Raw genomic sequence first — 20,082 nt, 5'->3', positions numbered from 1 at the left:
CAGGGGTCCTGCCGCTCCTGGGCCCTCCCCCACGGGAGCCCAGAGGCCTTATACAGTTTCCTCTTGGGCCAGGGATGTGGGCAGGGGTGAGCAGTGTTGGTGGTCTCTTCCGCTCTGCAGCCTCAGGAGTGCCCACCTGACCAGGCGGTTGGGTCTCTCTCTCACAGGGTCTGGGCTAACCTTCTTCTAAGACACGGGCAGAATATCTGCCACTCTAAAGAGCCATTCACAGTTCCAAGGGTCATGAGTTTCACCTGTATCTAAGAAGAACCACAAAGGATGACTGGACTCTGTGAAGGAGCTTACATAGCTACAGAAGGTAAGCTTTGGGAGTTTGTAGTTGCCTAGTGCTTTAGCACTTGACCTGTGGTATGATGTGAGTCCTTCCTCTCTCTGTTTCTTCCCCCTTACTATCAATGGTTCTTGCTATCACAGCATCTGCCCTCTCAGTTTCTGCTTCTTTAGAACCTTTACATATCAATGAAAACATGTAGTCAGTGAGGAAGACTAAAGGAGGATAATATTGGCCTGAGAATATTTGACCTCATCCATAAATGTATAGAATTCAAATTATGTTAACATAATTGATAACAAAATAGAAGGGAACAATATCAGATAAAGCTTATGTGATCACACACTAAGGGAGGCTTCTTCTACAGATATTGTTTCTTATCTGGTTTTATTTACTTTAAATATATGATCTTGGCTCTAGTCACAAGGAAGCATCCTACAATTTCAACTAGACCCTTTCCCTTGGGAAAGTCCTTCCTGGGCTTTCTAAGAATAGTCTGAAATGACAGATATGTATCATGAAACATGACCTCTTTTCATATTAGTTATTTAAGTGAGACAGAGATGTGATTATTTAAGTAAGTGCTGAGATGTGTACTTGGAGCACTTTGGATCCATTACTAGGTACCACTGTACAAGGAGATAGCAAGAATCTTTAGCCTGTTCTTATTGACACCATTTCTTAAATTTATATCCAATTTAAATATTTTAATGCTCAAATTCTACTAATTATTATGCCTGGTAGACTGGCACATCTGTGATCCCAGTACTTAAGAAGATGGAGAAGGAATAGCGTAAGTCTGAGGACTTACTAGTCTCCACAGTAAGATTCTCTCTCAAAAAATCCAGAACGACAGCAACAAAACATTCTCCACTCTTTCCTTTATTTTGGTCCTCTGTAAAATTATATGTTAAGATAATTGTTTTAGAATCAGGAAATACCAATTGCAGTACAGATAAAAATGGTCAAGATTTTTTTCAGATAAAATGTGGCTTAAGGCATGTTAGTTCTTTATTTATGTGCCCTTCAAATGACTGATACCAATGTATGAGCCTCTGTTTTTTAAACAACTCACTTTTGCTCCACTACCCAAGATCTATGGGCTCTCTACACAGATTCACACCTGTTCAGTCTGTGTGTACATATGGAAGTATTAGTATTTTGTAGAAAACCATGTCAAAGATTAGGGTGTAGGCTGCTAACACACTTCAAGCAGAGAGAACATCTCTGTCCTGTGAAACTCTATTAGACACGACTTGGCTTGTAGCAGCTTGGAGACACTGTGTTTATTTTTCAGCCCCTCTTTTTTAGAAAGAAGCTCCACACAGTGTTGTTGACATCAGTGGTATCAACCCTAAGAAGTTGTGGATTTTTCTGAAAGACCATGGAAGAGTAATTTGCTTGAACAGTGTTTCAAGAGGAGTTACCAAGATGTTCTCTACAGAAGTTAATAATACCCATAGTATTATTCAAGGCACTGCTCTGAACTCTTTATGCATATTTTCTAATTTAATGCATTATTTTATGGACAAAGGGCACATTAGAAGTCACTGAAATAATGATGACACTAGGTGATATGGATCATGAATTTTTTTTTCAGATTATGTTTTCAGGTAGCTGAGAGTTTTGCTGTTCTCTTAAGATATTGGGTAAAACCACCAACCCTCTAGATAACCAAGCTATCATAGCTGGCCATATATACACTAGAACCACTTAATGCTTCTTTCTGCTTGGCTTTGAACACATGAGCTATATCTCAAGTGGCTATGAGGCAGATTTAAAGGAAGACTTTTATTCCACATGTAACTGAGCTTTCTTCCTATCTGACAATCTATTGTGAGGGGAAGCATTTGAGCTTTCTCCCACTAGTCCCTCTAGACACGATCACCCTGGAGGATCAGTATTCTTCACACCATTAGCTCTGAGCTCTTGATCACCTGAGCTTGACTTGAATCCGGTCATCAGGTATCTTTATAGGTTCTTTTCACATTCATTGTCCTTTGCTCTCAGTTTTCTGTTTGTCAGGGACAGGCAGGAGCTGAACTGACTTTTAGATTCCCTTTAGCTGAGAAATTACTATTCCCATTTTGAAACACACACACACTCTCTCTCTGTCTCTCTGTCTCTGTCTCTGTCTCTGTCTCTCTCTGTCTCTCTCTCTCTCTCTCATACACACACACACACACACACACACACACACACACACACATTTATATATATAAAACTCAAGGGAGGGTTGAGTATACGAAGTCCAGAAGGAAACAATTTCACTAAATCAGAGAAATGGATCTAAGAATGTTGACAACCCAAGGAGCTAGCAATGGATATTGACAGCCAGCATGTAGGGCCAGGAAGGCAAGCACTCTGGGAGCAAATGAGTGCAATCACCAGGAAATGGATTGCTGTCTATTGCTGACCCTTGTCAGTTTCTTGTGCAGGAAAGGTGATGAGGCGTACTAGCAACTGTAAATGGCTAAAAAAAAGGGAGGGCTTCTCTCAAGCAGCCACACCCCTGAAACTCTTTAACATATATATGGTATCCATTAATATGCCATGTTGTTTATATTCATTTGGCCTTTGTTATCTTCTACTCCACTTACAAGTTATTATAGCTCATGTCTGAGTCTTGCCCTGCTACTGTACTAGAAGCACATGGTGGGCAGAGCAAAGTCTAACTCTCCTTTGCTTCCCATATGACCCAGGAAGACTCTGTCCTAAATGTCAACAAAAGACTTATGATGCATTGATTAAGAGAGGTTACCCAGCCTAGGACTCACTTCTGTGAGCTGTCTCCTGATGCTTTGGCCTGATAATAGTAATTCTTCTGACCTCACAAGGGTTTAGTAAGACGAGAAACTCCTACAGTTATTACAGAAGTCAGTGGAACTCAGACCTTATATTGTTGTTACCTCAAATCAAGTGGGATACTTGTACCGATTGTACTAATTACTAAATGGTAAAAGAGCCATCATTTAAATTTACTTGGTTGCTAGTGTGTTGGTGACTATTCAAGCTATATCAGCAAATACGGTACTGGTCTGCCTATTATGTCATTAACTGGAAAACCTCGTGTTAGAGATTTTTGAGAGCTTTACAAAACACATGAGGCCATACTCGTATCTCTCTGATCTGATCTCATGAAATCCATACTACTAGGAGATTTTATTTTAGAGAACTGCATAATTTCATCTCTGGTGTATTTTAAAAATTGTTACTTTAAAATTTCAAGACTATATGCCATTTCACCTTCCATTTTCTCTCTCCAAACCCTCCATATACCTATCCTTGCTCTCACTTTTTATTTCATTAATTGTTGTTTTACACACACACACACACACACACACACACACACACACTTTAACATTACACAAACTAGGCAGATTATATTTATGTATCCAGTGTAATTTTATCCTATGTATCATACTGTAGGGCAAATCATGTGCATCTTATCCTTTGGTGGGTAATATGACATAAAGATTTCAGTATATTAGATATTCAAAATACATTTTTAAAAAATACTTATTTTCTGTGAGGTGTATGAGACTTTGGTCTGTGTGTAAGTGTACCTTGGGAATGCAGAATCTCTGGAGAACAGAAAAGGGTGGGGAAAGACCTGAATGGGAACTATAGATGGTGGTGAGCTCCTTTGTAGAAATCAACCCTTGTGTCTCTTCAAATGATCAAACTTTTCCCTTCTGGAGAATGCCAATCTGTCTTCTAAATCTTTCAGCCATTGTTAGAGATGGGGAAGTTGGGAGGTGAAGAACAAGTTCTGTGATGTCATGTGTGGTAAGATAGTGATTGGTGGTAATTGGTTTGTTTACAGTAATCATGGCAACGTTGCATATTATTATATCTTGACTATATTTAATATTTGTCAATTTTATGTTTTTAAAGCTAAGTATAAATAACTTGGAGTTGATATCTTGAAAATTTTTTGATAAGCCACTTCCATTTATTTTCAGTTTGGTTGGCCTATTTCAAATAAGTAACTTTTAAAGATGAAATTATTTCTCTAGTAATAACCCAATGGAAAGCCATCTACAAAAACTAAAGAAGAAGATGAAGCCTTGGCTTCCTGATAGTTTTCATCAAAGCCACAGCGAGGGTGCATGAATACAGGTTGTGGGTGGGTATCCCCCAGTCAGCCTTTTGAATTTACATTGTTAAATGCCACCTTCATATTGCTTTTCAGTTGGGTGAGCTCAAGACTTTCTGAGAAACTTGAAGCTCTAACGCTAGATTGCTTTGTTACATATGCTATCTGTGTCTTCTTTCTGAGAAGTTGGTTTTAAATTACAAGTGTGAAGACGAGGAAAGGACCGTTGTCTAAGATGAACTCCATGCTCAATGAATGTTAAAACATTACTGATTGCCCTGGCAAGTGATGATTGAGGAACCAGCCCGTGAGAAGTCCACGGAGACCTGAAAGTATCAATGAAAGTGGAGTCGGAGATTTTTAACACGTATGTAAACACGTGTCTGTGTAACGTGTCCTCATTCAGTTGTGGACTCCTGACTAGTTTCCAGTCTTATCTTCAAGCATTCAGAGACGAACCTGAACATGTCCTGCTTGCTTTTCAGAGTCAACTTTTGTGGAATCTTTCGACCATGACTCAGTCGGGTACGTGTTGAACATCAGTGCTCAGCTTCTTCAGAAGATGGCCACCACCTCTTAGATTCCCTGGCATGATGACAGCCAGTTTCTCGAAGCTGTCAACCCAGCATTGGTGTCAGCCATTAGACAGAAACGAAAAGCCCCCGAAATAGATTTAAAACATTTTCGGTGGCCAAGGGTTGACTTTGCCGAGAATATAGTTGCTTTGGCTGTCTCTGCTGTTCATTCTTTGCTGAACTATAATTAAAGTCCACATCTGAAATTCTTTCAGAGAAGCAAGGCCCCAAGAGTGATTGGCACCTGGCCTCCAAAAATATCTTGCAAAGAGCCGAGCTCTCTGTGGCATGCTTGACAGTCTTGGCTCCCTTTCTCTGCCACTGCTGCTCCATAAGTGGCACACCAACGCATGAATATGAAGATTGTTCCAGCCGAATATCAATCAATCCGATGGTTCTTCAATCAATGACTTGAATCAGCTTCCCTGCACACTCTCACTTACCCCAAACTGGCACATGAGACAATAACAAGGGGAAAGTCGATCCTCACTAATTGGTACATGTTTAGTCTCTGCAGTGTTAAAAAAGAAGGACCCAGTTTGGCTGAAAACCTGTAGGTCCCTGGTGAGATGGAGAACTGTCTTTGCCTGCTGGCCCAAATAGCACTAGTTTTTGCACAGAGATTTCACCCAATTAAAGGACTTTTATTTGAACCCAAGATTTGTGGCCTCCCTGGGAGGGAGAGATTAGCTTTAGAGAGGAGAGAGGAAAGGCCTTTTCCCATCATCTTGTTTTCTATGCTTGTGTCATTTGCATGAGAATGAGACAATGTGTGATTGCACATGGGTTCCCCCTCAGAGCATCCTAAATAAGAATATGTTGGACAGGAGGCATTTCCCCCCTGAGCAGTCAAATGAACCCAATCATATGAATATACAATGAGATAAAACACCAATCTTGCACAGAAAGGTTATTTTTTTTTATATAATTTTAAGTAGACTTGTGCTAAACTCTTATCATAATTGTAATTAGAAAGAGCAGGCCGGTTTCCTGCTGTTTCTACTCACATTTGACACATGAACAGCGTGAGGTTAGAAGCCAGGCCTGAATTCCTGATTCGCACTAGTTCAAAGTTGCCGTTTATTCCATTGCAAGTAGAGGTCATGCAAAGCAGCGTCAACACTGCTCACAACAAGCCTTTCAACTTTCTATAATATCTACAGGCAGGTAATACATCAACCCTGTGTTATCCGAGGATGTTAGAATCTAGTAGGTTGAATAATCAGTGGCCTAGCAAGGATGAGCAGGCATATGAGTGTTATAAACTGAGGGCACAGATAACAATCTTATTTTGACTTTTTTTTCCAAATCATATTATGAAAGTATGAACTTTGATTAACTTCATATTATGGGAGCATGAACAGATGATTAAACCCATTTCTCAGGCCTTGAATTGTCAGTCTCTGAGAAATGGAGAAGTGAGACAAGGGTACAATACCATTTCGAGATAGATTCCACAAAGTTTATTGATTAGCTCACACCTGTAAGGTTTATGCTTTAATGGAGTGCTCTCTGGAGTTTCACAAAACTCCACAAAGACACAACTACACAAAGACCAAGGGCAGTGGTATTAGTTTTTTGTTGTTGTTGTTGTTGCTGTTGGTATTGTTGCTGTGATAAAGTATCACGACCAGGTCATCTTACAGGAGATAAGAATTAATTGTTCCTTATGATTCCAGAGGGTTAAGAGTTCATCATGGTGCAGAAACACGGCAGAAAGCAGCAGGCAGTGTGGCAGGAACAGGGAGCTGAGAGCTCAGACTTTCCAATTGCAAGCAGGAAGCAGAGCTAGCAATGTAGAAGGAATTTTTTTAAATCTCAAAAACCCACCTTTGGTGACAATTTCTAACCAGTAATGCTGTAGCCCCTAAATGTCCCAAGATAGGACCATGAACTGGTTAGCTGGTGTTCAGGTATTTCACCCTAGGAGGGACATCCTCTTTCACATAACTGTGTTAGTCATATGCCTACATTGTAATGCCCACTTTTACATCTTTAGACATAAGAAAGCAGCTAGTATACACTTCAGCTCTGTTCCTCAGGTGGAGCAACTGTGTCCAAAGAAGGTCAAGGAAAAAAAAATCAAATCTTGTGCCTAATTATGGAAGATAAAGGCAGGAATGTTAAACTTCAGAACATTATTCAAATGGACTCTTGGTTTTTCATTCATTAGAAATATGGCCTTGAATATAATATGAGTAACAATGCAGCCTATTCAGCATTAGAGCTATGAGTCACTGTGAACATATTTTAGAAAAAAGTGTTAAAACTGCTTGGGTTTTGTTTCTTTGTTTGTCTTGTTTTGTTGCCTTGAAGTTTCAGTCATGATATGCAACTAATATGTTCTCAAAAATTGTGTTAGCTGTTGGATGTCACTCTGTAGGCTTAAGATCTGCCTACGTGGAAGAACTGAGTGATGATGAGCAGTCTATGTGGTGACAATGTAAGTGTTAGCGTAGGGAAGTGAAGCGGACTCTCACAGTGTACCACATGCTTGTTCAAAGTGACAGAAATAGCGTGTCCACTTAAAAACATATATTCATAAAAGATAGCTCCATAGATGGGCGACCCAGGAGAATACTAGTGTAGCTTCTGTGATGCCAAATCAGCCATAATGAGACCCTTTCCACAGTACAAATAAGGTCTGGATCAAGCGTGCTATCTACCCTATGGAGAAATGGTTATCAAACATTTATCAGGGTATGACAGAGTAACAAGAATGGATATTTTATTCGAGAGTCTTTAAAATATGTTTTAGAAATGTATCTGAGCTGGTGACATATGGATTGGTAGATCTGACACAGTATTTTAAAATAAAAAATTAAAATCAAACAGAGTTAGACCTGCATTTATTCCAATATCCTCTCTCTCTCTCTCTCTCTCTCTCTCTCTCTCTCTCTCTCTCTCTCTCTTTTGGAGCTGAGGACCGAACCCAGGGCCTTGCGCTTGCTAGGCAAGTGTTCTACCACTGAGCTAAATCCCCAACCCTCATTTCATATATTTTATTAGAAACTATACAATATGATAGGTGCCATAGGGAACACAAGATTTGCACAGGAGGGATTAGATTTGAGAAAAAACTCAAAGCATTGTAGAAAGCCTCAGTGAGGGGGTTAAGAGCAGGAAGGGGGAAATTGAGTATTTCATGGACTCGGTAAAAGGTTCACAGGAAGAACTACATTTGGAGGGTGCTAGGAGAAAGAGGGAAAGAGCGAAATAAAAGAAAAGAGACAGGACATCCCCAAAGTGCAACACAGTCTCATGTGAAACAGTTGTCACTTTAATGAATCCAAGCAGATTTGTCCTTGTCTCATAAATGAGGAAACTAAGGCTGAGCCCAATGGGGTTTTCAAGGGCCAGTTACCAAAGACACAAATTTGTCTTCTGTGTGCTCTGTTCTAGATTTAGGATCCTTTCCATAATACCGCAGACCCAATCATGTGTGTGTACGTACACACGTGCGCACATGTTCATGGATGCATATATGTGTGCAGCTGGGCACACATTTGTGGAGGCCAGAGATCACAAACATGTAGTTCTTAAGGAATGTCATCCATTTTGTTTCTCTTGCTGGCCTGGAACTCTGAACTAGGTTAGGTTGGCTGGTCAGCAAGCACCAGAAATCCACCTGTGTCCGTCTCCACAGTATTGGAATTACAACCCCGTGCTACCATATCTGACTTCATTTTACATGGGTTCTGATGGCTAAATCCAGGTCCTGTGCTTGAATGGCAAATATTCTTCAGTGACTCATCTCTTAGCCCTAAATCGTGTAACTCATGACTGAAACTCCAGCAGTTTTCAGATGTCATTGTTTCAATTAAATACCCCAAACCAAAGGTGAAGAACTCACATGTTAGAATATGGGGTGGGGAGGGGGTTGATTCAGCTGTTCCTAGGCCATCAAAAATTTAACAAATGACTTGTTTGAGTATGGAAAGAACTCTCTACTATTCCAATATAGAGCTAGATTCCTGAAAATTTGTACCAGAAGGAGGCTACTGATATATTATGGAAAGAAATAAGTTACAGTCAAAATGAAGAAAATGAAATATTCAACTAAAAGGAAATACAGAATTTTAAGCATTTCTTATGAACTGTCTTTCCCAAATGGCAGAGTTACTGCAAGTCATCTTACTGTGGATCAAAATATACTTCTAACAAAGTTACAAAATCCCCTGGTGAAGAAAAATGATGGGTAATTTGAAGTAGTCCCAAACTTTTCTGCAAGTCTCAAGATAGCACTGGATTTGCTTGTAATGGCCTGGACTGTGTCCCAAAATCAGCAGTGGAAGAGACTCAAGCAGAATGGCCAGGGTAGAAAAGGAAAATGTAGCCCTTTGGACTTGTCTCATACACTTGATGGTCTGACAGTTGGTTCTTTCTTTCTTTCTTTTTGTCCTTTTAACATTCTTCTCTTCTTTTATTTAATCAACAGCCTCCTGCCCAAGTTTATGCCTAGCTTGCACTCCACAAAGCACAAAGCAGCAGATAGAGTGAATCTAGAAATCTGTAAACATCACTTTGCAATGTATTTCAGCTTCCAGAACTATGCTAGAAGGATGTACGAGAGTTCTGTATAGGACAGGTAGCCCTAGAGCCTGCTAGAATCCCTGACAGTGTCTTTCGGACAGTAATTCCCTTAACTAACAGGGATGAGCATTTTCATGCAATGAAGTTCTGGTTGATTTGAAGTGTGAGGCTCATTGGAATGGAGAATCTGATCAGTTTGGGTGTAGCTTTGTAACTGAATCCTTTCATCTGAGTGCCAGTGCTTTGCCTTTCAATAGATGACGTTGTCTGGGACATGTTGCTCCGTTTTTCTTCAAAGTGTGTGGTTGCTTTCTGGTGGGGAAGATGGAAAAGGTCCAGTGTCTCCCTAATGTTTACTGCTCAGTGGTGTCTTCCAGCCTTTTGGTTATGACCTGGGAGGCTATTTGCTTTTGAACTGATGCCACACGTGGGGAAAACATCTCTATCTGGTAGTTCTCAATGTGGTTTGAATCTTTTCATCGGTGCTTAGTAAGTGCTGAACTGAGCTGAAGACTCAGAATGTCTCTGCCTACCTGGTTACCTTCCCAACAGACTATTTGATCGCCATTACTCATCATGAGACCCTATTACAGGATGTTTACAGGAATCATCAATATCTTATCAGACAGCTCAATTCAAAACTACTGGCAAATACCATCTCTAAATATGTGTAACATTAACATCATTTGACAGGAGGGATTTTCCCAGCATAACTAGAAAACTCTGAGTCAGACCTTCCTCCCCCGAGGCCGGTGCACACTGCGAGAAATCCCTGCAATGGCTCTCCTGTGGTGCTTACATATTCTTTTCCTTTCAATGTGGGAAAGAACTTGATTTCCATTGACTATCGTTTAATTTAGTCTCCAAACGTAGTACTCTGTGACTGAAAATATTCTATATGTTTTGATCTTACTTTTTGAAAGTAATAACCCTGGTAAGATCAAGGAGATATCCTCATTCACATCTTACATACATTTATTTAATTACCCTGCTGTCCTCCTGGTGTACAATGGGCACCAATAACACTGAGAAGTGCAGTTAACATATGAAATGCTTTGTATTCTTTGTCCATCATCTGCTCATGAATATCCTCACCACACTCACCTACATATATACATATATATTTGCATGCACACATACACACATATACGACAACAAGCATGTGGATTCAGTTACTTGTAATGATCAGTTCATACTGTTTACATATGTAAAATTATCACACTGCACATCTTTAATATACATATATATTCATTGGATATGCATACATATACATTCATTGACTATATATATATATGTAATGAGCATTTGTCAAATTTGCATCTTCAAAAATGAAAAACAATAACGTGAAACAAAGGCAGACAAAGTCAGAAAAAAGGGGAAAACTAACTTTGAGCAAGTGCCTTCAATAGAATGCAGATTCAATTAAATGCTATTAAAGGGAGGATGATAAGAGATTAGTATTTGAAGAAGCATGGAGGTGACTTCATTTGGTGGAAGGGAGAAGTGGGTAGATGCAGAGTGGCTGTTACACGGAACTGATTTTTGAAATTTCTTCCTGTGGTGGACTTAAAGACATGAGAGACACAATAATTTAGTCGAAACCAGTGAGCAAAATTTCTTTCTCCATTGGTCACTGTTCAAATGAAAGCATTAAAAGCTTGGCATATGTAGTGTATACCCCAGTCTATCTTCCTTGCTTTTGTGGGTACTATCATTTCCAGCATTAAACTTTCCTCATTATTCAAATGATATTTTCTAAGAAGGAAGCAGGTCTTAATTTGCAGAAATATTATATCATGATATTTGGTTCAGTTGCATTCTGCGGGTCTAAAGGAAGTGGTCCTTGGATATCTGTTGTCGTTCTTTAAAAATTGAATTGACTTCTTTGAGTCTTTCAGTTTGTTTCTGGTAAAGTAACCTCATTTATATTACTATTTTGAATTTAACATGTATTTTTTTTGTTGATTATTAGAACAGGGCTTTGTCAGTGTGAGAAATCAATGTTCCAGATGTGATTGCTTCATATCAGCACATAACACTAACTACATGGTAATAAGGACCCTATACGATCCTCAAAGGTCCTGTTACTGTGACGTCTTTCACTTGGAAGAGGTAGACAAAGAAGCTTAACTTGGTCAGTTAGCCCTCCCCATGTATCATATCTGGTATTGAGGCCTCAGACCTGCTGGATTTGTGAAGAAAATGATCCTATTAATTCTCTAGGAGAGTTCTAGGAGAGTAAGGGCATGAAAAATCCATGGAGTACTGTTCTACAAAATTAAGTTGAAAGTTTCCATCCAGAAATATTCAACTAGTCAATATACTCCTCTTTATACAAATAGAGAAGGCTCAAGCCTGAACATCACAATCTTAGTATTTTCGGCACCTTCATTACTCTTTACTGATCGCCTACTCTTAATGCACAACAAAGTTGAAGTTGAACCTAAGACCCTTCCGGGTCACTGGTTCTCTGTCAATACTTACTACCTCTTGAACTTTATATAACCTCTTAGAACATCAAAACTAAGCCATATGATGTTCAGATCGCTAAAAGTTTTGAAATTTAAAAAAATATTTCATCAATGTTATAGTATCAAGTATTGTATAATATTACTATTATTTATATTGTAGCTATGTTAAACAAAATTTATCACTTCTTTGGATTTTCTCAAAGCCAGTCCTTAACAGCATTTCAAAACATATGCATTCTACTTTATTCTGACAACCAGTGGCAATATGGGGTCATACACAGACATTCATAAGAGGCATAATATGTGTTCTCATACAATTATGACCATAGTGTATTGGGCAGCAGCATTCCGGTCTCTCATTATTTGTGTATCTTTATTGATTGTGAAGCTTCTATGGTAGGGTGATTATACACATGACAGTCATCAGTTGTTAGAGGGGACATCAACCTTATCCTAGGATGAAAATCATCTTTTTTTTTTAAAGATTGTTTCTGTTGCTCAGTGGGTTGATCCCTAAGACTTAAGATATATTTTGTTTTAAAAACTGGTAGTTTTTCATCTTTAATTTTGGCTTAAAGATCTTTAACTTACTGTCATAAAGTACCTACGATGCCAATTATAGGTGGCTTATGGTCTTATCCACATTGAGAAGACACAGTATCAAGAGATTGAGGAAGGATGCAGCAGCACCCACTTCCTTTTATTTTTAGTGGTGGCTATTTTCAACAACATGTGTCTGCTTTCAAGGAATTTCTAGTTAGATTATGTAAAAATGTGTCTCTGTGATATAAATTGAATCTTTTCCTTAGCCTCTTGCCTCTGACAACTTGAAGTAAACACTTTGACTAAATGCTGTGCCTGGAGAGCTGGGTAAACCATGTTATCTCAGCTTTAAAGGAGGAGAGGGAGTCAGAAATTGCATCTCTGAAGCAACATCCTCTTCTGTTCCCTAGAGTCTGTACTGCAAACTCCCAGAAAGAAGAGAATTCGCATGTAATTCATAGTTGGTTCTGCAAGGGAAATGACAAGGTTATATAATTTGTCTCACAGTTCAATAAGTATCAGAAGCTACAAGAACTGTTGTAGAAGTTTAAAAAGGATGCAATTATGATGTCTATCTCACTCCAAATGTACTACTTGTTTGATCTACCACAAAAGAATTTACATGTTCTGCCATAGGAAATACCAAATACTCGGAGACTGCCTCTCCATCTCACACATGCTAAAGACAATAAATAGTTACTAATTTTGGGCCACTGATGAAGGAAAACAGAGATAAGATATACTACATACAATGTGAAAAATTCAACATTAATTTTATTTGATGTAAGGGAAAGAAGATGATATTTAAATAGACCAAATGTACATATGCCATGCAAATGTCAATGCCTCTTGAGTTTAGCAGGGCAATATACATAAGTGAAAAATATAATGTATTGGAAAAATAGCTAAATACTTATATAGTATAGAAAAACTTTTATAGATTAAAATGTGACTGGGAAATCAAGAAAATGTAACAGAGGTAGGATGGCAGATATATGAACTAAACTAAGAGAAATCAGAAAATTCATAATAAACTAGATGTAGGCCCTCAAACTCATGTAGATAGAAGTCATGTTTTTGACAGAGCACAGAATGTCTAAACTAGAAATATATGCATGTACACGTAAGTACACATGTAACACATAGAGAAATCAAATTAGTCTGGACCAGGATACTTCTCCCTACTGATTAGCTTTTGCAGTGCTCAAAGACTGATGCAGACTGCTTGGAGAAAGGCCATTTATAGGATATCCCAGCTTTGAAATCCTTTGTCTATGATAGTAAGATAGGAAATGTCATCCTTTAAAAAGGAAACCAGTGTTGTCACAATGTTGCTTAACTTGGTGTTGGAATAAGGATTTCAGTGGCTAATTGGCCAACTAGCCAGAAATGACATTGAACAGTATTGCAGAGGAGGGAAGTTTTGAGGAAGCTCAAGGGTAAATTGAGGGAGAATTATTGTTGCTCTTGTGGCTTGGAGGAGTGTCTAGACCAGGAGAGGTGATAGGGGAAAAATAAGGTAGAGAAGAAAGCAGTAGCATATCTACCTAATTCCTTTATAACTACACAAGAGTAATGAATCCAACATGGAGGAAACCACATAGCTGGAAACAGAGATGGGACAGTACAGGAAGTGCAGTCACTGCTTTAAAAATTCTGAGCTTTGAACAGGAACTTAGAGAAAATATAGCAACGTTGTTTCAAAATAAGAACAAACTTGAAGTTTAAAAAGATGGATAAAGGACACAACTTACTTAGATGAATGCAAAGGAAAAAAATGACACTGTATTTAAATAAAAGGATTGTAGGAAAGCTGAATCCAATTTAAACTGTGGTTCAGAAGCCAAATTTTTTTTTTTTTACATTTTTTGTTTTTTGCAGGAAGCCATTTTTTTATTAACTTGAGTATTTCTTATTTACATTTCGAATGTTATTCCCTTTCCCGGTTTCCGGGCAAACATTCCCCTAATCCCTCCCCCTCCCTTTCTTTATGGGTGTTCCCCTCCCCATCCTCCTCCCCTTACCGCCCTACCCCCAACAATCACGTTCACTGGGGGTTCAGTCTTAGCAGGACCAAGGGCTTCCCCTTCCACTGGTGCTCTTACTAGGATATTCATTGATACCTATGAGGTCAGAGTCCAGGGTCAGTCCATGTATAGTCTTTAGGTAGTGGCTTAGTCCCTGGAAGCTCTGGTTGCTTGGCATTGTTGTTCATAAGGGGTCTCGAGCCCCTTCAAGCTCTTCCAGTTCTTTCTCTGATTCCTTCAACGGGGGTCCCATTCTCAGTTCAGTGGTTTGCTGCTGGCATTCGCCTCTGTATTTGCTGTATTCTGGCTGTGTCTCTCAGGAGAGATCTACATCCGGCTCCTGTCGGCCTGCACTTCTTTGCTTCATCCATCTTGTCTAATTGGATGGCTGTATATGTATGGGCCACATGTGGGGCAGGCTCTGAATGGGTGTTCCTTCTGTGTCTGTTTTAATCTTTGCCTCTCTATTCCCTGCCAAGGGTATTCTTGTTCCCCTTTTAAAGAAGGAGTGAAACATTCACATTTTGATCATCTGTCTTGAGTTTCATGTGTTCTATGCATCTAGGGTAATTCAAGCATTTGGGCTATTAGTTTGAGTGTATCTGGTTTGATGTGGCGGTCCTTGATCCATTTGGACTTAAGCTTTGTACAGCAGAAGCCAATATTTTAAAAACCCTGGTATTTTCAACACTTTACGTGGTTTGATGCTTGAGCGGGCAGAAAGATGACAGACAAACAGGGGAGACAGCAGTTGTCTCTTCATCAAAAGACTAAGGTCTTCAGGATGATGACATGGCCGCTGGCTTGCTTCTTTGTAATAAACATCACTATCATTTTATGGACGATACCCTTTTCTATCAGTAGAAATATATGGATATACCATTGTATTTGGAGACGATCAGTATGTCTATTGTGTATTCCTTTGGGTCCTTTTATTGATCAAAGTCAATACTTCAATAGAACTCAAGGTTACTAATACTGCCCTGATCACTTTAGTCTGTGAATATGGAACACACTTATTTTAAGTGTGATTTTTCTTCTTCTTCTTTTTTTTAAACAGAAGAACTAAAACTCTAAGAAAAAAAAAGAGCCTTAGTACTTTATTTTAGTCTGAAAGTGATCTGAAGGTAGTTAACCTTGGAAAGAAGGAAGAAGTGAAGATAAACTTTCTTCCTGGCCTCCTGATGCCTCGGTGTGAATTGATGGATCCCTCAAGGATGAGCGCGACACTGTGACAAGTGCACAGGGAGAAGTTATGCTGAAGCTGACATTCACAGCGTGTATTAATTATAAGTATCCATCTCCCTGGTGATCATGTGCTTTTTCTCCCCAGGAAGCAAACCGAACAAGAATTTTACTTTTGATGGAAATGAAGAATGTTTGGAGTTCTTGTTAAATTTCAATAGCTTTAAGTTAAATCCATCTTCACATTAACTTTAAAGAGCCTCATATCTCAAACTTCTGTATAAAAAAACGGTTGAGGGGTATACATTTTCTTATGGGCTTCCTAGAATGTACAGTCAACCCAAAATTCAAATTCTATGGATAGGAGAAATTAAGCTTTTATTTTGTGACTGAAGGGGAGACATTTTCTTAGAGTATAACCCTGATTTTTTCTGTTAAGATGTAGAGATATTCTTTTGTTTAAGTCTTGGAAGCTGATCATATCCATTATTACAAATCAATATTAGAATATCTGAATTAATTTTTGTAATGGCCACTATCTGAAGTTATCAGGAAGATAATTTCTCCAGGAATAAAATGATGTTTTTGTAAGTATGTCCTAGGGTGGGGTCCACCTCCCCTTAATTCTGAAGTCTTGGCCAGCTTCCCTCTAAGGATGAAGAACTTTGTTCACTGGTCTGTTTTGAGACAAGATGTAAAAAAATGGTGTTGGCACTGTGTTCACAAGAAAGTCCTTTGGTAATAATCTGCAGATATATTTACATATTTTTCTTATTTCTTTGGATTGCAAACAGAGAGCCTGTCTGGCTTATTAGGGCCAAATTCAAAGTCTTTTCTCAGCATGTTCTTTTCTATAACATGATCCTTGCTAGTCCTGAGAACTTTCCCCCCTATTTTTGTTACTAACTTCCCTCCAGGAAGTTTCAGAAAACCTGAAAGACTCACTTTCCTCAATTTGGACATGAACTTCTCTGAAACTTTTCTAATAACAGCTTCCCTCCCATGCCCAGTTTTAATGAACATAATCAAGTGAACAAGTATAGGCAGACATGTTAGATGATAGACCAGAAAGATAGTTCTGCATTTTAAACCAAGCCTTTTTGAAATATTTTCCATTTATCAGGATGAACATAAAAACATGCATAGATTTTCGGTAATATGAAATTGCCACGTTGATCACAGAGGTCTCTTCTTCAATGCTCTATGGAAAGGCTATCCTTTACTCACAGCACTTAATTTTGTTCCCTTTACTGTAAGAACTTTATAATGTAGAGAAACTCAGGAGTCACTTTCTTATATTCAGATGCTTTTCTACTAGAAAATATCACCATTCAATAAGTCAAAAAATGATCAACTCATGAATATTCATTGGAAATATTTTGAGTACTGTATTGCTAACTTAATGCTCTTTTACTGGCTAGATCACCCATACTCCTGATTCCTTTCCCCCATTAAATCCTTAATTGCTATTTAAACCAAACAATTTTTCATAGGAATTCTTGCCCAGCCTAATGTCTGTATATTGCTTCTTGATATTACATATGATGTATAATTTCCTCTTTCTCTAGAAGTTTATGTGTGATTAATTTTTTGCTTTGCTTTTCAAATAGAGGTGTTTAAATATTTTTAAAAATCATTGCCCATATTTGACAAAGTAGAGAACATTGAGCTATTTGAAATAGATTTCAATATGAAAATAATATATCACTCACAGTTCACATAAAAAGGTTTTTGAATATGGTCGTTTAAATTTTTTCATTTCACACATAGAAGAAAATGCTTTGTGCTTCAGTATTTATTACATTTGGTACCAGGCATATTGATATGAGATTTTCCTCTATAGGAGTTTGTAGAACCTAAAGATTTGCTCCTTGGTTTTGATATTTATCCCTGGCTACTTTTTTCTCTTATGATTATGGCTCATTGCTTCCCAGTTATTGAGGACAGAAAGGTCTTTATTAAATTTCTGCAGAAACACAATGTTATGTTTTGTAACTTTTGAATTAAGTATTTGGTTAACATTTTGGAAATGGTATGAAAACTGAGATAAATAGACTGGGTTGATGCATTCAGTACCCACTAGAGATGAACATATTTGAAAACTGCCTTGTTTATGTGAAGCTTAAATTCTCCTTCTAAGCTTAGGGTATAATCATATAAAATTTCTAGTCATTAATCTGTATCATCTAGGAGAAATGGTTAAATATATATTGATCAATGAATATTGATCAACTTATAATATCTGAATTAATGTTTAAAGAGTTGTTACTTGAAAAATTAGCACTGTTTTCTTTCAGCATGAATATAATATATTTCATAATCATTTTATAGCTTTATTGCTTAATCTAATTTCTGTTTTAGCATAAATTAATCTAATTTCTTAATGCACTCTAATCTTTCTTACAATATATTTTGACCAGTTTTTTTGCTGTGTTAATTCCATCTATATCCTCCCCATGTCCTTACCCACACAACCCAACTTTATCTTCTATCACTCAACCAACAAATGAAAAAATCAGAATGAAAAATAAGAAACATAAGTACACAGAAATGAATAGCACACCTACAAAAAATTGGAAACACCACAATTAAGAGCAAAAGACTAATAAGACAAAAACTATCCAAACAAAGAAAACTGAGATTAAAGTCTATAAACAGGCAGGCAAGCAAACAAAAACCCATTGATTTGTTCTTGTATTGGTCAACTACTCCTGGGCATGGCCTGTCATGAAGTGTTGGTAACTCATAAAGTGAAACTTCATTGAAGACGACGGGTTTTTCCTTTGCCAGCAGACACTGAATACAGATGGATTCTTGGTTAGGGGTGGAAGCCCATGTCCATTTCCTCCTCTCAGGGCTGTGATACCATTGGACTTGAACTCTAGACCCTGTGCATGTTGTACCAGGCTCTGTGAGTTCACACATACATCAGTTATGTTGTGTCTGGAAAATACTGTTTTCTTGGAGTCACCCATCACTCTGCTCTTATAATATTTCTGACCCCTTTTACGCATTGATTCCTAAGCCTTGAGGGGGAGGGGTTTGAAAACCTCTCACTTAGGACTGAAGTGCTCCAAAGTATTTTATTCTCTATACATAGTCTAGTTGTGGTCTCTATGTTTCTTCCATATTGGAAGAAGATAGGTTTTGGTGATTGGGGCACTAATCTATGGTTATAGCAGAATGTCATTAGGAGTCATTTTATTGGTATTTTCTTTTACCAGAATAGTAGTAGTAGATTTTCTTTTTTTGCTGGGCCTAAGACCTATTTGGAATGGCCACTTTTGCAGTGCCAGGTCTTAAATCCAATCATTAATTGCTTGGTTACTCCCAGGGCTTTTGTTCCACTGGATCAGTGTATCATGTGGGCAGGTCACTGTTGTAGATCCCAGGGTTTGTTGAAGGGAGATATTGATGATTACCTTTTTCTTCTTGTAACATGCAGAGTGCCTTCTAGTATCATGAATGCACCATCTTGACTTTCCGGTGTTTGATGGCATATGTAAGTGTTGTCTTCCTCAATACTGTCAGGTTGTGGAGATCAAGTCATAAGGATAGTCTTTGATATTTGGGCATTTTTCTGGGGTCCCTTTGGTCAATGATTCAGCAAGATATAACCTGTTCCTGGCACTAGAGGTTTTGTTTAGTAGAGTAAGATGACTAATTGGGCCACTCCTGCCCTATGAATTGGTGACTCCATTTAGGTTCCTTTCCCATATGTCTATATTTTAGGAAGCTTCTACAGTATTATATGGTTTTGCATATGGCCTTTAGTGTTAGTTATTCATCCACATATTCCCTCTTACTTGTTCATGTAGGTATCTAAGTGTTTAGAATTATGGTTGTTGGGTGTCTTTCTTGGTGATGATACTTGATCTCATCTTGGTTGGATGGGTGCTTCGTTTTTCAGTTGCTGTTGACCTCTCTGGATCCTAAGTAAGTATAGTGGATGTGGATACCCTTGTAGGGAGTGCTTCTGTAGGTCAATGGTTGGTGGCTGGCAGAAAGGAATGGGCATGGGGTATGAGAAAAGTCAGAGGGCTATAGGAAATAGCTAGGAAAATCTGGATTCATATTAAGAGGCAGAGTTTCCAGGTAATGCAGGTAGGTCGAGGGGTTGGAATCTTGCATTAAAGCGGTATACTGGACAAAGAATAAGTTTTCAAAGATAGAACTGAAATGGTCATGGATACCCTAGGTGCACATCCAAGGGCTAAAGGGCTAAAGGGCTTTTAGTTTGGAGGTAGGGAAGAGCAAGGATATCCTGTAAATAGCTATAGACTAATGAGTGTAAGTCTGAACAGAACATTATGGAGGACAGGAAGGGTAGTAGAAATCACCTAACCCTGACCTAACT

General features: G+C 38.4%; 1 long non-coding RNA gene across 2 annotated transcripts in view; it reads left to right on the top strand.

Annotated features, from left to right (window-relative positions):
* Positions 1-20,082, top strand: part of LOC120098141 (uncharacterized) — a 105,165-nt gene that overhangs the window by 31,888 nt on the left and 53,195 nt on the right. Inside the window, exons 2-3 of one of the 2 annotated variants that reach the window (XR_005496144.2) lie at positions 168-4,758; positions 4,877-7,798. The exons of the other annotated variant lie outside the window; for it this stretch is intronic. This is a non-coding gene — a long non-coding RNA (uncharacterized LOC120098141). Of the gene's footprint in view, positions 1-167; positions 4,759-4,876; positions 7,799-20,082 lie in introns of those variants that run through there. 2 annotated transcript variants of the gene reach the window in all.

This window comes from Rattus norvegicus, chromosome 18, assembly GCF_036323735.1.
Source record: "Rattus norvegicus strain BN/NHsdMcwi chromosome 18, GRCr8, whole genome shotgun sequence".
NCBI lineage: Eukaryota > Metazoa > Chordata > Mammalia > Rodentia > Muridae > Rattus > Rattus norvegicus.
Note: the sequence above shows the minus strand (reverse complement) of the source record. Positions and strands in the feature narration are given on the sequence as shown.